General features: G+C 48.1%; 3 non-coding genes across 3 annotated transcripts; 2 read left to right on the top strand and 1 right to left on the bottom strand.

Annotated features, from left to right (window-relative positions):
* Positions 1-9,976: 9,976 nt before the first annotated feature.
* On the bottom strand, positions 9,977-10,048 carry Trnac-gca (transfer RNA cysteine (anticodon GCA)). Its single transcript has one exon. It is a non-coding gene; the product is annotated as a tRNA-Cys (tRNA).
* Positions 10,049-12,578: 2,530 nt separating this feature from the next.
* Trnac-gca (transfer RNA cysteine (anticodon GCA)) lies at positions 12,579-12,650 on the top strand. Its single transcript has one exon. It is a non-coding gene; the product is annotated as a tRNA-Cys (tRNA).
* A 2,708-nt stretch (positions 12,651-15,358) lies between these two features.
* Positions 15,359-15,430, top strand: Trnac-gca (transfer RNA cysteine (anticodon GCA)). Its single transcript has one exon. It is a non-coding gene; the product is annotated as a tRNA-Cys (tRNA).
* The last annotated feature ends 638 nt before the right edge of the window (positions 15,431-16,068 follow it).

Here is a 16,068-nt window from a genome sequence, read left to right as displayed (position 1 = left end):
ACACACACAACACTGCTACTGCTAGCCTTGAAATGCACACATGCTGTTCTCTTAGCCTGTCACCTCTGACAGCTGGCAGCCAGCCCCATGAGAACACCCAAAGCACCCTGCTGATTTTAAGGAGTTGCTCCATCCACACTCCTGGCTAGGTCAGCTTCTAGTGGTGGGTGACTGTCCAGCAGTCTGAGGCCCCAGGTGTCGGAGCCTTTGCCTCATGGCCATACGTCTGTAGCCACCTTTATAGCCTGGTGAATGGCCAGCAGCCTGAGCTCTGGCCCTGTGTTGGCATTCTTCAGGAATGTCCCAGACACCCTGGAGACATTCACTGAGAGCCATATCCATCTCTTCCTGGGCCTTCTGAACAGATAAAACATGTCCAACCTCAGCACCCATGCCTAAGGGCTAACAAAACAGGTCTCTTTGCGGAGGTTTCCTGCCAGTCTCTAAATAACTAGAGTGTTCCAGGAAGAGATGTGTGAACAGTACAGTACAACTGCCATACAGGTTTCCTTGAATTATGGTGTGTACAGGCAGATAGTGTCTGTGACAGACAGGCTCCAGGTAGCAGCCCTAGTGCTGAGTTCTAGCCATCTCACATGGAGCGCTGAACTTTACAATGGGGACATAAATGTGTCCAGAGTGAGAGGATGGCCCCAGTTTCCCAAAGCCTTGCCCCAGGGGAGCCCCAATCTTGGATCACAGAGGTGATCCAAGCCCCCCTGGGAGGCCTGCACTGCACCTGAGGACCTTGACACAGACCCATTACACTAGGCCACCATATCCCCAGCCACGTTTGGCCCTTCACTCTCCAGCCTCCTTCTAAGTTTCACTCTACCATGACTCTGTCCTCTGGTCCTCTCTGCTGCTCCTGCTGTGCCTTTCTTCTCTCTTTCAGACTTTGTACTCCAGCCAAGACCTAAAAACCATGGGGACTGGCAGAATGGAAAGTGGCCTGGGGTCATGAAGGCTAGTAAGACTCCATCTGTGATCTTAAACTTCAGACCCTGTGCCCAGGGTTCAAATGGGCACAGGTGCCACCCATGGACTGAACATGCATGTTTCACTTACATACTTCGATTGCTCTGTTTAAACGTGCATGGATGCTGTGTGATTAACATGCATGTCCTTTGGTCATACAAAGTTACTTTAAAATATATGAAAAAACTGCAACCCAAAACACTAAGAAGATAACTGCATGGAGATTAGGAAGGATGGTCACAGAGCCAAAGGCCAGAAGATCCCACAGAGCGTCTAGCTGGCTCAGTGCTCTGCCTGAAGGAATACGGGAATAATCAGCCACCCAAAGAATAACCAGAAGACGGCAGAACGCCATTTGCATACATGTACCTCTCAGGGACAAGAGGAATCCGAAAACCTACAACCAATTTCACTCTACCATATCCTGCCCAGAGACATATGCCACAGCCAAGGTAAACAAAGGGGACCCAGAGAGCAAGGACTGGTCTAGGTGTCCCTAGCCTTGATCAGGTGACATAGTGCCCTACTCGCAATCACAGAGCTATTCCTGGTTCAGGCCACCTTCATTCCATGCCGCCAGATGTCAAGCTCCTCCAGCAAACCTCTCAACATATGACTCTCCAGGCAGATTCCAGTTTAGGTAGTGAGGTTGTGTGTTCATGAGCTGGAAACTCAATTCCCAGAGAAACACACAGCATTGAAAGGGTGATTCGGTCATGATGATATTAATGCCACTACTGAGGGAGTAGCTCATTATCTTGGGAGTGGTCCCCTGATAAAAAGGAAGGGTTCACCTCCCTTCCTCTTGGAGAGATGATACCCTAACTACATGCTGTCTACTCAGCCTTGGACTTCTCAGCTTCCAAAATTGTAAGAAATACATCCATCCTTTGTAAGCTACCAGTCTCAGATATTCTGATGTAAAAACACAAACAAGGCAGGGGGCCAAAGAATTAGCCACTGAAAATTTCCAGACTGTCACTCTACCTTCACTGTGAAAGAAGGAATTGGAGTTTGGCAGTACTGGCTCATATCTGTAATTCTAACTACTCAGGAGACTAAGATCTGAGAATTGCCATTCGATGCCAACCCAGGTAGGAAAGTCTATCAGACTCTGATCTCCACTAAACTACAACAAACAAACAAACAAACAAACAGAACCAGAGTGGTGGCTCTAGCAAAAGAAGCCCAGAGAACACAGCCCAGTCCCTGAGTTCAAGCCCCAAGGCTGGTCACATATACACACACATAGAGTAAGCTACTAGCTTACTCTAGGTCTTATCTATTTTCTGTTGCTTTAACAGAATAGTCAAGACTGGATAATTTATAGAGCTCCTGCCTATAATCCTAGCTACTCAGGAGGCTGGGAACTGAGGAACACAGTTCAGAGCCAGTCAGGGCAAAGTCTGTGAGATTCTTATCTTCAATTAACCACCAGAAAACTGTTGGATATGGAGCTGTGTGGTAGAATGCTAGCTTTGAGCAACAGGGCTCAGGGACAGTGCCCATACCCTGAGTTCAAGTCCATGACCAACCAAAAAAAAAAAAAAAGAAGGAAAGAAAGGAAGGAAAGAAAGAAGGAAGGAAGGAAAGACATTGCTTACTGAGTCCTAAAAGCTGGTAAGTCCAAGGTCAAGGGAACACATCCATTGAGAACCTTCTGCCTGCATCATATACAATGGCAAAACAGGACAAACAAGGCTATACCCTCAATAATCCATGAATGAAATATTCCATTCATAAGGATAAGAATCCTCCCCAAGTTTCCACCTTGGCCTTGGGCATTAAGTTCCTAACACAGGAAATTATGTAGAACACTGTCAAATGACAGCACGGATTTTGACTGCGAGCTTGGTAAGCGGACTCTCCTGAGAGCCATACCCTAAAGGTAGATACACTGAACACATCTATCAGTGATGGGACTTCAGCCAAACTAACTCAGCAAACATATCTGATCCCCATAGTGGGATCATCTCTACCTCACAGAATGTTGTAGAGACAAAATGAATTAATATACAAAGCGTGCCCAAATAAATGCTCAGAAGAGGCCAGGTGCTGATGTGGCTCGTGCCTATAATCCTACCTACTCAAGAGGCAAGATCTAAACATCATGGTTCAAAGCCAACCCAGGCAGGAAAGCCTATGAAACTCGTCTCCAATTAAGTGCCCGCCGAAAAGATGAAGTAGAACTGTGCTCAAGTGGTATAGCACTGGCACTGAGCAAAAGAGCTCAGGGATGGTGCCCAGGTCCTGAGTTCAAGCCCCATGACCTACAAAAAAAGATGCTGGGAGGAACAAAGTGCTAAAACTGGTACTACTGCAGCCAGATCGTCTGGCTACAGAGTGCAACCTGCCACCTCCGGCTCTTCCACACAGCTCCTGATCTCTAGCTCTTTATCTCTAGGCTAAATATAGCTAGCTCTTTTAGCCCTCTATGAATGATACCTTCCAGGCCTCTCACCCTCTTGGCCTCAAGATGAACTTTTCAGTGACAAAGTTCTTATAAAATACGAATGAGAACAAGACGTGTATGACAAAGGCTTCCCAGTGCACAAAAGAAGTGAAGCAAAAGTGTATGGTATGTGCACAAGGGAGCAAACAAGTAAATGTGCAAACACTGAGGAAGAAAGCCACTACTGGTTTGCCACCTGGACCATCTGTCACTCTACCAAGAGAAGAAAAACTTCCAGGCTGATCCAGCACTGCCATAGCTGGTTCCCTTCTTCCTGCCATGCCAGTGCCATGGTCACCTCCAAACCCTCAGTTTCAATGCTCCTCTCCATCTCTCACAGTCCCTGGGCAGCCTTGACTCAATTCCCCCAGTGCCTTGAACTATCAGATCAGATCTTGAGTCAGGATGTCATTCACAAGTCCCTGGACTTCTAGGACGCTCAAGAGGAAAGACTGCTGGCACTCCTCAGCCCTCCCCAATCTGACTGTGACCTTGTCCTCCTGAGGTCACTCCTGTTCGTCCTCTGAAAGCTAAGGTATGTGAGGGCTCACCCTCCCCTGAACATCCAACCCCCTCATCTCACAGAACAGGAAATCCCCAGGAAAGCCTAGGATGGGGTCTGTGGTCTATCAGAGCAGGGTTTTCCTTGGACGGCCTGTCGGCAAGAACTATACAAGGGGACTGACTGCCCGGTCCAATGCAACAGTCTGCACCCCTGCTTCTCCACAGGAGGCTGGGGGATTGTGATGTCAAGGTCCCGGCGCAGGGCCTGGCCTACCTGCTCACACACTGGCCTGCGCGGCCGGCTGCCCTCTTCCCCGGGCCCGGCTTCCATCCTCACACCCGCAGCTCAGCCCAGGCAGTGCCGGGCAGTGCCCAGGCCACCGCAGCGGGCGGGCTCTCCCCTGCGGCTCTCAGATCACGACATTTTGCCCAGATAAAACTTGCTTGAGGTCCCCGCTGCCTGGACCTTACGAGAATAAAAGTGTGGGACGCGGGCTCTCGCCGGATCCTTCCATCCCACCGCTCCCAGACGAGGTGTACAGAAAGGAAGCCCCGCCGCGGGCGGGCGGCGTCCCCGGGGGGGAGCGGCGGGGACCCGAACCGCGGCCCCGCCCGCCCGCCGGCCGGCACGTCCGCCTTACCTGGTGCGCCATCCCGGGACTCAATCTCGCGACCCCCGACTTGACCCAGCTTCCGGCGCCGCCCCCGGAGGAGCCTGCGCGGCGACCCTTGGCATCGAGGCTTCACGGGAGACGAGGCGGGGCCCGGAGCCCCGGCCAAGGGGGAACCGTGGAGGCGGGCGCACCCGGGCCCGCCTCGCGCCTCGCATCGCTTGAGAGCCGGGGTGGGAGGGAGGACGGGAGGGAGGACCCCCGCTTCCGCCCGCAGCGACCCCCTCCACCAGCCTCACGGCCCGGGCAGCGCATGCGCGGACTACATCTCCCAGCGGGCTCTGCGGCACGAGGGCGGGGCCGGGAGGCGGTGGGCGGGGCGGTGGGTGGGCGGGACCGGGGCGGTGGGCGGGGCGGGCCGAGGCCTGGCGGGCGCGCAGCCGCACGCCCCGACCCTTGCCGTGAAGCCGGGGGCACCGGCCGGTCTCTGAGGCCCGCCCAGTCCAGCCGCTGCCGTGCACGCGGGTGCACGCGTCCGTCTGTCCACCCACCCATTCATTCTTACCCGAGTGTACTGGCGCTGCCCACGCCGGGGCCGGCTGGGGATGCGCGGATGAGAGGGCGGGGAGCCGGGAACGGCTGCGCGCCCGAGCCGGGGCCCCGGGGACCCTGCAGGCCCCTCCGCCTCCGCGGCACCGACCCGCGTGCATTCTGCTTTGTGCAACTGCTGGTCCGTGCCCAGCAGCTTCTGGCACATGGTGGACCCCAAATACATACGTGATGGATGAGTGAAGCCCGGACCCCCTCGTTCCCTGCCGCCCTCGTGGCCCACTCCCCGGTGGCGCCCTCGCCGGGCTGCGGAAAGGCCCGGCCGAGCCTCCTCTTCCCGCCCGGAGGACGCAGCTTCCCCGGGCGGGGGGTCCGCGGGGAGGAACCTGGCGTTTGAGTCTCTGGACGCGGGGCCCCACGAGGCATCTGAGGCCTCGGGCCTGACGCCGGGGCGGACCTCACCCGCCATCTCCCAGGACTCCCGCGGGTTGGTGTTCTGCGTGGACCCGCTGGCTTTGCATCTGGTCGCCTCCTGAGGAATCCAGGAACCATCCTCCAGCATTTCCCTGGCCAAGCCCCCTCCATCATATCCCAAGCCACCCGGAGCCTACTGAATAGGATTGGAAGACAGCACAGGGGTCCGCTGCGTGGGAGAAGCCTGTGGCATCTCGAGGTAAGTCCCACGTCTGAAGTCAGGATCCCGGGGGGAGACTCCAGCTCGTCAAAATGCCTTCAGCGCAGGAGCTTGCAGAAAAAGGAATAGCAACTCCACCCAAGAAACACACCACCTTATTTCAGCTTACACTCGAGCATCTGCATCTGCTTCCCCACTGGGCATTGGTGCAGCATTTGTGAGCTCTGGGCTGTGAATTCACGAAAAGCAGTTAGTGACCTCAAGTGTAGTGGATGGCCTACTTTTCAAATTGTGGAGACATCTCTTGTTACTCTCCTACATCCCAGGTATGCGTTGTGCCCTGGTCCTTGAATCTGCATCACAAAATTGTCATGGAGAACTGGCCTATATGGATTTCTTTGTGGTGGTGTTTTGTTTGTTTGTTTGTTTTGCTTTTTCAGCCTCAACATGAGTGGCAGGGAGAATAGCCCTCCAAAACAAAGATTTTACTCAGAATAGCAGGGAGTTGAAATCCATAATTTTTGCATGTCATGATGGACCCTAGCCACCTCCAAGGAGGCAAAATAAGATGAACGTTTGTAAAGGATAAAATGAGCAAAGGTTGCAGAGTTTTAAAACAATAATCTTTGGGGAAAAAAAACAAAACAATAATCTTTGGCTACAGCAATCAGTAACAGTGATGTCAGTTCTTCTTTGGGCCCTGCAGTTTCTGGGTAGGCAACCTTGTCTAGTAATTCTTTTTGCCAAGTTGCTATGGTCTTTGTGCAAGGTTGGCAGTCAATCTTTATGCAAGAACCAGAGTCTTTTTGTGAGAAATGCAACCCCATGGCCTCTTGATGCAGTATTACTGTGGTGTGATATAAAGACTCAAGTGTGAGTCCAAAAATCTGTGCATTCTGGACCCAGACAGATAAGGAACAAATAGAGGTGAAACACATTTTAAGACATTCTTTTACAAGAAAAATCTCCATGATTCAGATTGGTTGTTCACAAATTGATATTCAGGGATTCAGCTTTCAGCACATTTGGCTTTTGGCTGTCTGACCATCCTATAAATTGGCTTTTGGTGCACTAGCTAGCTCTTTTTTTCCCCGAATGAAACAGCTAGATTTATCCTGTGGTAAATGTGCTGCTAACTCTTCTGTGTGAAAATGTCTGCAATTGTTAAAATACTTTCTGGTTTTCATTATGATGGATGAAAAATCTATATGGATGGATTTTTCCAATCGTGAACTTATTTAAAACTACTTTAGAATTTCTCAGCATGAGTGTTTTTAAGATAGTATCATTTAGGTTTTAAGTTTTGCCCTAGAGTCAGAGATAGTAATATGTGATGTTGACTCTAGAATTTTCTAAGGCTTGTTTTGTAGTTAGTTTTGCAAGATATATTTGAAATGCTCCATGTTTGCTTCAAAGGAGTATGAATATTCTAATATATCAGTTGTCTGTAGATTGCTTATGATAGTCCAGTTGTAGATATTAAATCAAACTTATTGGGCCAGGAGTTTGGCCTAGTGGTAGAATGCTTGCCTAGCTTGCACAAAGACCTGGGTTCAATTCCTCGGTACCAAATATATAGAAAAAAGCCAGAAGAAGTGCTGTGGCTCAAGTGGTAGAGCTCTAGCCTTGAGAAAACCCAAGGACAGTGCTCAGGCCCCAAGTTCAAGCCCCATGGTATTTATTATGCCTTTTATATATCTTTTTATATTTGGTGGCTAATAGTTAATGAGATGCATTAAAATTTCATGTAAAGATTATGCATTTTGGGAGGTGTGGCTCAGCCTTACAATACCAGCCAAGCAAGCAAGCCAAGTAAACACAAAACCCTGAATTCAAATCCTAGTACCACCAAAAAAATGCATTTTTTCAGCATCTCCCTGTATTTGTGACATTTTTTGCTCTCTCTATATGGAGGCTATGTGCATACACATTTAGAAGTCTAGTATTTTCCTGGAGAGTTGTTCTTTTTACTAATAGGAACACTATCCCTAACAGTACTTTTTCTATAATCCAATTTGTTTGGTATTGATATAGCTATGCTAACTTTTTTGTGATTTTTGTTGTTATTGCTGTTTTTTCTTGATTGTGGGATCGAGTGCAGGGCCTAGACACTATCCCTAAGCTCGTTTGCTCAAGGCTAGTGCTCTACCACATTGAGCCATAGCTCCATTTCTAATTTTCTGGTGGTTTATTGTAGATAAGAAATGGACTTTCGTGCCTGGACAGGCTTTGAATCTCAATTTTCAGATCACAGCCTTATGAGTAGCTAGGATTATAGACATGAACTACCAATGCCCACCTATGCTAACTTTTTTTTTTTTTTTTTGCCAGTCCTGGGCTTGAGCTTAGGGTCTGAGCACTGTCCTTGGACTTTCTCAAGGCTGGAGCTCTACCACTTGAGCCTCAGCACCACTTCTAGCATTTTTCTATGTATGTGGTACCAAGGAATTGAACCCGGGTCTTCGTGCATGCTAGGCAGGCACTCTACCACTAGGCCAAACTCCTAACCCAAGATAATTTATTTTTATCATCTTAATTATGCTCTGTTTATTCTGATTATTTTATGGATCTCCATTGTTTCTTTATATTAGATTGAGTGGTTTTTCTTAATTCATTGTTTTTCTTTCTAATGATTGAAAATGATGTCTTTCTTTCTTCTCCTTTTACAACTCTTTACAATTTTACAGATCTAATGTAGTGTTATATTAATTCTATTTCTATTTTCCTTCCATTCTTTATCTAATCTGTATACTAGTTTAATTATACATCTTGTGTATACATACACTTCTTTTTCATTGCATCTTGTTTTTAATTCCTTCTTCCTAGAAAGTTATTGTTTTTGTTTTATACAATTTACATTGTTCAGACTTACCATTGTGCTTACCAATATTTCTGCTTTTCTTAAAAAAAAAAGTCTCTTCTCCTTCCTTCTGGATTCATCATTTTGCTTCCCAGAGTACAACTTTTGAAAAAGTACAACGTAAATGAAGCAGTTAGAAGTAAATGCTTCCAGTTATAATCATGTCTCTCACTTTTCTGAATAATGGTTAATTAAGTAGACATTTCTAGGTTGAAGTTCTTATTTCATTCCCTTGTGTCTGATTTTCATTGTTGCCACTAAAAAGTCTGCCATAAACTGATCTTGTTTGACTCTTTATTACTGTGACTGATATTGAATAGTAGTCTAATATGTTTTGAATTAATGAGTGACTTCTTGGATTAATGGATGAGTGAGATAAGAAGCACTTGAAAATAGAGCAGGCACCAAAGACCATGATTGTATAGAGAAGATGGGTCAGGAACAGGAGGGCACTTGAGCTGCCTGGTAGCCTTGGCTTAGCTGAGTTCACTTGTTATCCTATCTTCCTAAATTCTGTGGTCATGGACCTCATGTTTTTATTGTTTTGTTTTTGTCAGTCCTGGACTTGAGCTCAGGGCCTGAGCACTGTTGTTGGACTTTCTCAAGGCTAGAGCTCTACCACTTGAACCTCAGCCCCCCTTTTGGCTTTTTTCTATGTAGTGGTACCGAGGAATTGAACCCGGGTCTTAGTGCATGCTAGGCAAGCACTCTACCACTAGGCCAAACTCCTGGCCCCACACCTCATGTTTTTATTGTTTTGTTTTTGCCAATCCTGGGGCTCAAACTCAAGGCCTGGGCACTATCCTTCAAGGCTTGTGCTCTACCACTTGAACCACAGCACCACTTCTGGCATTTTCTATGTATGTGGTACCGAGGAATCAAACCCAATCTTCGTGCATTCTAGGCAAGCACTCTACCACTAGGCCAAACCCCCGGCCCTAGACCTCATGTTTATAAATTAAAATTGGCTCGGGTGGGATTATACCAGACAGCGGGTTGCAAAACATTTACTACAACTACTCAGGAGGTTGAGATCTGAGGATCAAGGTTCAAAGCCAGCCTGGGCACAAAAGGACCTGAGACTCTTATCTCCAATTAACCTCTAGAAAATTGGGAAGTGGGACTTGGCTCAAGGGTAAGGCAGTAGCCTTGAGCTGAAGAGCTCAAGGACAGTACCCAGGCCCAGAGTTCAAGTCCCACAACCAAAAGAAAAGAAAGAAGGTTTAACTAAACCAAGAAATGTAGAACAAAAACCTTGGAAGTAGAAAGAGAGGAACTAATATTGTAGAACTATCACTCTTACTGTTGTTTTTCCTCATAATTGAGGAGACTCAGTATCCTGAGATTTCAGACTACTAACAACTAACATAATAAAACCATAGTGCAGTAGGGGGCACCTGGATTTGAACCAGGGACCTCTTGATCTGCAGTCAAATGCTCTACCCCTGAGCTATACCCCCTGGTGTTGGAGTAGATCTAAATAATACCTTTAACCTGAACAGCCATGTTTATTATTCCTGTAAAAATGTTGCCACAGATATTCATTCAGGCTGGGCTTCAAAGAAGCTATAAAGCCAGTCTTGCTGCAATTTTATGTCTCTGATGCAAACAAGCAGCAGGTTTGCTTCCCTAGAACAGCTTTCTTGCTATTTCTGGGACATGACTGTTGCTGCTGCTTGTAGCTGGAAGGGCCTTTAGTGCCCCTGCTGTGTGCCTCTCAGTGGGTATCTAACAATGGAGATTCTCCCCCCACTTCCACCCCACACAGGTCTCCACAACTTTAGAACCTGAGTCCATTCCTCCAGACCCAGTTTTAAACCAACATCTTTCTTACTTTCCTCTTCTCTCTATCTTTTGTCGATTCAAAAAAGGTAAAGACCGCATATTGGAGCCATATAGTAGATGGTGTATTCCCAAAGCCATGGAGAACGTGGACTTGGAAGAGCAGCAAATGTGTTAGCAGCCTGGACCAGTGTGGAGAGCTGATGGGAGTTGTCCAGTCCAGGGTCTGAATTAGTGAACTGTCCTCCCAGGCTTGGAACAAACTCCTTATGGAAAGTCAGAGAAACCCCTGCCACGATTCTACTCAGCCTTTGCGCCCCTGCAGGAAGATATAGGTACTGCCTCTTGAGAAAAGTAGGGGTTGGAATTCAACAGCCTGAGCTGGTTCATACTGACCGGTCAGGATTTAAGCCAATAATGGTAATCACTTGGCTTAAGAACTCAGCTCCAGACTAGTGGTTCCTGATTTTAGGGCACAGCAGGGTTCCAGAAGCTGAGGCTGGGAATGAGCCTGGTAGGAGCAGGAACTGTCTAGCAAAGGCAGAGGACAAGAGGACCTGGAATGGTGCGACCACTAAATATCTTGACAGCATTGGGGTGTGTGGTCCTGACCTGGTGATATGGTCATCAAAACAGGAAGAAGACAGTATTCTGAGAGCACAGGAAAGAAAAGAGAGGGGTTTTTTTTTTGAAATGGGAGATCAGAGCCAAGCGCAGTGGTTCACGCCTGTAATCCTAGCTACTCAGGAGGCTGAGATCAGAGGATCAAAGTTCAAAGCCAGCCTGAGTACAAAAGGACCTGAGACCCTAATCTCCAATTAACTTCTAGGAAAAAACGAGAAGTGGGACTTGGCTCAAGGATAGGGCAGTAGCCTTGAGCTGAAGAGCTCAGGGACAATGCCCAGGCCAAGTTCAAGCCACATGACCCACAAAAAAAGAAAGAAAAAAAGAAAGAAAGAAAGAAAGGAGATCAGAGCCAATAAGACTAGTAGAAAAAAAAAATAAACAGCTCACACAATGCATGCTGCAGTTCAGACTTCATCTGTGCTTTTTTGTTTTGTGGGGTTTTTTTTTTTGCCAGTCCTGGGCTTGAGCTCAGGGCCTGAGCACTGTCCTTGGACTTTCTCAAGGCTAGAGCTCTACCACTTGAGCCTCAGCACCACTTCTGGCTTTTTTCTATGTACGTGGTACCAAGGAATCGAACCCCGGTCTTCATGCATGCTAGGCAGGCACTCTACCACTAGGCCAAACTTCCGGCCCCCTTCATCTGTGTTTATTGACCCCTATTTTTTCTCATTGCAAGGCAGTATTTATGGGGAGGTCCATCTTAAGGCAGCCATAGGTAGCTGAGGATCGAGTGGGATTGACAAAGCAAGCAGTGGATTCAGAACAGGGTCAGTGTATTTCCTGCCAAGGCCTGGAAAGAGAATATTTCAGCTCTGCAGCCTCACTGGTCTCTGTCACAGCTACTCAGCTCTGCTCTTATGGTGGGGAAAGCAACCAGAGATAGAAATAACCAAGCGTGGCTCTGAGTCAATAAAACTTTATTTATAAAGAAAGGAGGCAGGCAGGATTTGGTGGCCCCTGTCATAGAACATACCCTCGTGAGGAAAGAAGAAAAGCCGGGTATAAAGGGAAGATATGTATTTGACAGAAGCGGAGAGAAAGAAACAAAAAGGTAAGCCGCAGCAGAAAGGACAAGGACAAGGTTCCCAGAGTCCTTACTGAGGAACAGTAGCTGAGACCACGAGTTCACTCGTGGTTCCACCTTGGTGATGGGTATGTTCCAGGGAAGAGGTCTCCAAAAGAGATGAGGCCTCTGTCTGGTGCTCGAGTTCTTGGTGTTGCTGCAGAGAAGAATTTGATGGCACATTGAAGTGGAAACCAAGAAAGACTAGTGAAGTGAAGGAAAGAGAGCTGGTACATCACCCAGGCAGAGGTGTAGGCACGTCTGATACCATGTGCAAAAAGTGCTTTAACATCCCTGGTTCAACTTAGGAAACAAATGTTTTCCTTTGTTCTACTACATTTAATCCTCCTTGTGGTCTCATTTTTTTTTTTTTTTTTTTTTTTTTACAATTATGCTCAGAAGACATTAGACTGGTTACATTTTGGTCTGATCAAGAATGAACAGAATGCATTCAGTGTCCTGGAGCCTTGCGTGTGGCAGCAGGTCAAATAGACTAAGGGAATATCTTCTTGTGTGTAGGGGGTATAGCTCAGGGGTAGAGCATTTGACTGCAGATCAAGAGGTCCCCGGTTCAAATCCGGGTGCCCCCTGCTGGTGATTTTGTTTTCATTTCTTGGCTTAGTTCTCACCTTACTAGAAATATCTTCAATTACCATTATCCCCCAATCTCTTGACTGTGCTTTCTTGTCAGGCTTCCATCCATTGTGACAAATCTCTTTGTCTAGTTCTTGGCTAGGAATTTGCGTCTCACCCAGAGAGAAAACACCTAGTAATTTAAGCAGAGGAAGCTTGATAGTAAGAATTACGTTATGAAAGGACAGGTGTATTCTTAGCAGGTGAGGACCGGGACAAGGACAGATTTGGAAGGCGTCACACTCCAAAGTGAAGACTCAGCCCTCCTCGGGGCAGGAGAAGTTGGGGCTCTAGCTTGGTCACCAGAGCCCGGTCACCGTGGCCACATGGAGGTGGGACACACCTGGGCAGAGCACCAGCAGATGGACGGTCAGAGCTAGGATGGATGTATACACCACTAATCAGCCCCCTGCCTGACCTGGGAGGAACAGAGAAGCCCTTTGTCCCGAACACCCCCTCTGGGCCCCCTACTGACCACTGTCAGCATTGCAGTCACATGAAACAGCAACTCAGAGAAAGCTATTTATGGAAAGCTGTGTTTATGGAAAGGTGGATTAGGGCAGAAAGTCAATAACCTGATAACAGACGCGTTTTCAGTTTGTGTTTCTTTGGCCAATGGGATGTTAGCAGGATCTGAAGTTTGGTGCATCCACAGTTACCAGGAGACATGCTTCCCCGGCAGGCCTCAGTCCGGTCAGCCGGGCCTAGAATGAGCACACTTGGCCAGGAGGACTGCCGTCTTTAAGTTGTGAAAATAGTTACAACCAGATCAGTGTGACATCTATCAACTCCTAATGACACCAATGCAGGGGGTCTTGAAGAACAAGCTGTAACTAAACTATTGTAAGTTGTGGAAACCACAACTGTCCACAAAGTAGTTCCTCAGTAGTATGCAGCATAACTTACATGAGGACATTTGCCAACATCTACCAGCCTGTTGACCTTGGGCTGGCCCCACCCTGTTGTTAGCCTGTCCTTGACCCATGAGCAGTCTCTAAGGCGGTCACAGGAGGAGGGAGTTTACAATTCTTCACATGGATGTTTTTATTTACAGAAGTTTCGAGTTGTGGCAAATTACGGATTTCAATAAAACCAACAGACATGGAAGCCTGGGTGGCGCTGAGGAGCCATGTCACGTGCCCTGAGCACAGCCCAGCTCCCCTCATCTGCACCTGTGCCCCGTGAGGGCAGAGGAGGAAACGGGAGGTCCAGTGCCAGGCACTCCAGCAAGCCCCTGGGAACACACAGGCACACACTCCAAGTGCCAGCATACACCAAGATACTTTCCAACACTCCGGGCTCTGAAATCCCAGATCTTAGAACCCATTTTGTAGCTACAGTAGAACTCAATTTTATCCCAAACCGCAGGGCTCCAGGCTGACCAGTTCCATTGTTATGGATGAATAGCCCACTTATTAGCTTAAACTACTGAGATGAACTGGGCACTGGTGTCTCATCTCCATAATTTTAGCTATTCAGGGGGCTAAGATCTGAGGATTGCAGTTTGAGGCCAGAAAAAAAGGCCATGGGACTCTCATCTTCATTTAAGCACCAAAAAAGCTGAAAGTGGAGCTGTGGCTTCATGTGATACAGCGTTGGCCTTGAAAAAAGAGCTCAGGGACAGTATCTAGGCCTTGAGTTCAAGCCCTTGGACTGGCACCACCAAAAAAAAAAAAAAAGGAAGAAAGAGAGGGAAGGAGAGAGGGAGGGAAGGATGGAGGGATGGAAAGAGGGAGGAAGGGAAGAAGGGAGGAAGGAAGGAAGGAAACAAGGAAGGAAGGAAGGAAGACAGGTTAAAGCACTGTGTAAATGAGAAATAACTGGCTAAAGACTTCAGCACATTCTTTGCTGTGGGGACTTGAGGCCTGCAGGGCCTGCTCTTACCAGGGGACGATGAGGACTTCAGGAAGATGGACCATGAAGACAGAAAATCTGGCATGCTCATGTAGGCAGCACGGTGGGTGGGGCACAGAGAGAGGTGTACACTAAGCGTATTTGAACAAATAGGATCTCACACACCAGGTTCACAGACAAGAGCTGAGCTTGCACACGAACTCCTTGACTGTCAACCTCCTAGATTCCCAAGCCACGTTCCCTGGAGTGATGGCAGATCCCCCTCCACACTACATGTGTCATGTCCTCTAAACTCGCCTGCTTGTGTTATTCGTTGACCTCCTGGGCTCGGAACCCTCTGCTCTGGCACTTGGAGAGGGCAGTGACTCTGCAGCTGCTTTCTCCATCTCCTTTCTCCCAGCAGGTGACTGAGGCCCACACTCCCGTGGCAGCGCTCCTGCGGGACTAGCAGTGCCTCCAATCCACACGTTCTTGTCACAGCCAGGCTCTTTTCTTCCTGATAGACTCACCTACCCTGTGCTCTTTGTGCAGCAAAACACTCACAACAATGAATACCCTTGGGCCTTATAGACCTGAGGTCCACACCTCCCATCCTGCCTCGCCAAGGGCAGTGGGATGAGGACCCATCTGAGAAGAGATTCGCATGAGAAGAGATGGCAGAATAAGCTCATGCCTGCCCTGTCACTCTGAAGTCAGTCTGTGGTGGAGTCAGCTTCCTGGTCCAACAGGAATAACAAATAGATCATTTGGAAAGTAGGTTAGTATTTGGCTATAAAGATAAATGGTGTTTATTCAAGCCATTAAGAGCTGTGGGGATGTAGCTCAGGGGTAGAGCATTTGACTGCAAATCAAGAGGTCCCTGGTTCAAATCCGGGCGTCCCCTACATTCCGTTACTTTTTTCCCCTGTATTTTGGCCTTTGAATCTTAGTAGTAGTTTCAAGGTAAGTTATTACTAGAGCAAATCCATTCACTGCCTGAAGTGCAATGACTCAGGAGGTTGGCCAACAGAGAAGATACCTCTGGTTCTTGCTGTTTGGCTTGAACTCTGGGCCTGGGTGCTGTCCCCGAGCACTTCAGCTCAAGGCTACCGCTCTACCCCTAGAGCCACAACACCACTTCCAGTTTTCTAGTGGTTACTTGGAGATAAGAGTCTCATGGACTTTAGTGCACGTGCTGGCTTTGAACCTTGATTGATCCTCAGATCTCAGCCTCCTGAGTAGCCTGGATTAGAGGTGAGCCACTGCGCCCTTGAGGAGGCACTGGAATTTCTGGGCTGAAGGGTTACACACCTTCCTGTTCTCCAGGTATGGAGATAGAGCCTGGGTTCTGGATGGCTTCTCCTCTCAGGATGAGACCTTCCCAGAAAATTCTGCAGTTGCTTTCAGAACTATGGTCAAGAAGGAGGAGGAAGATCTGGATGGCCTCTGTCACCTGGGGAGCTCACTGACCCCTAGGGCTGAATCATGCCCAAAGCCTTTCTTAGCTTCCCAAGCTGCCATCTTCACTGTGGAAGAGAGGAG

The sequence above is a fragment of the Megascapheus bottae genome, chromosome 5 (genome assembly GCF_031878675.1).
Source record: "Megascapheus bottae isolate mThoBot1 chromosome 5, mThoBot2.hap1, whole genome shotgun sequence".
NCBI lineage: Eukaryota > Metazoa > Chordata > Mammalia > Rodentia > Geomyidae > Megascapheus > Megascapheus bottae.
The sequence above is the reverse complement of the archived record's forward strand: the minus strand, read 5'-3'. Positions and strand labels throughout refer to the sequence as shown.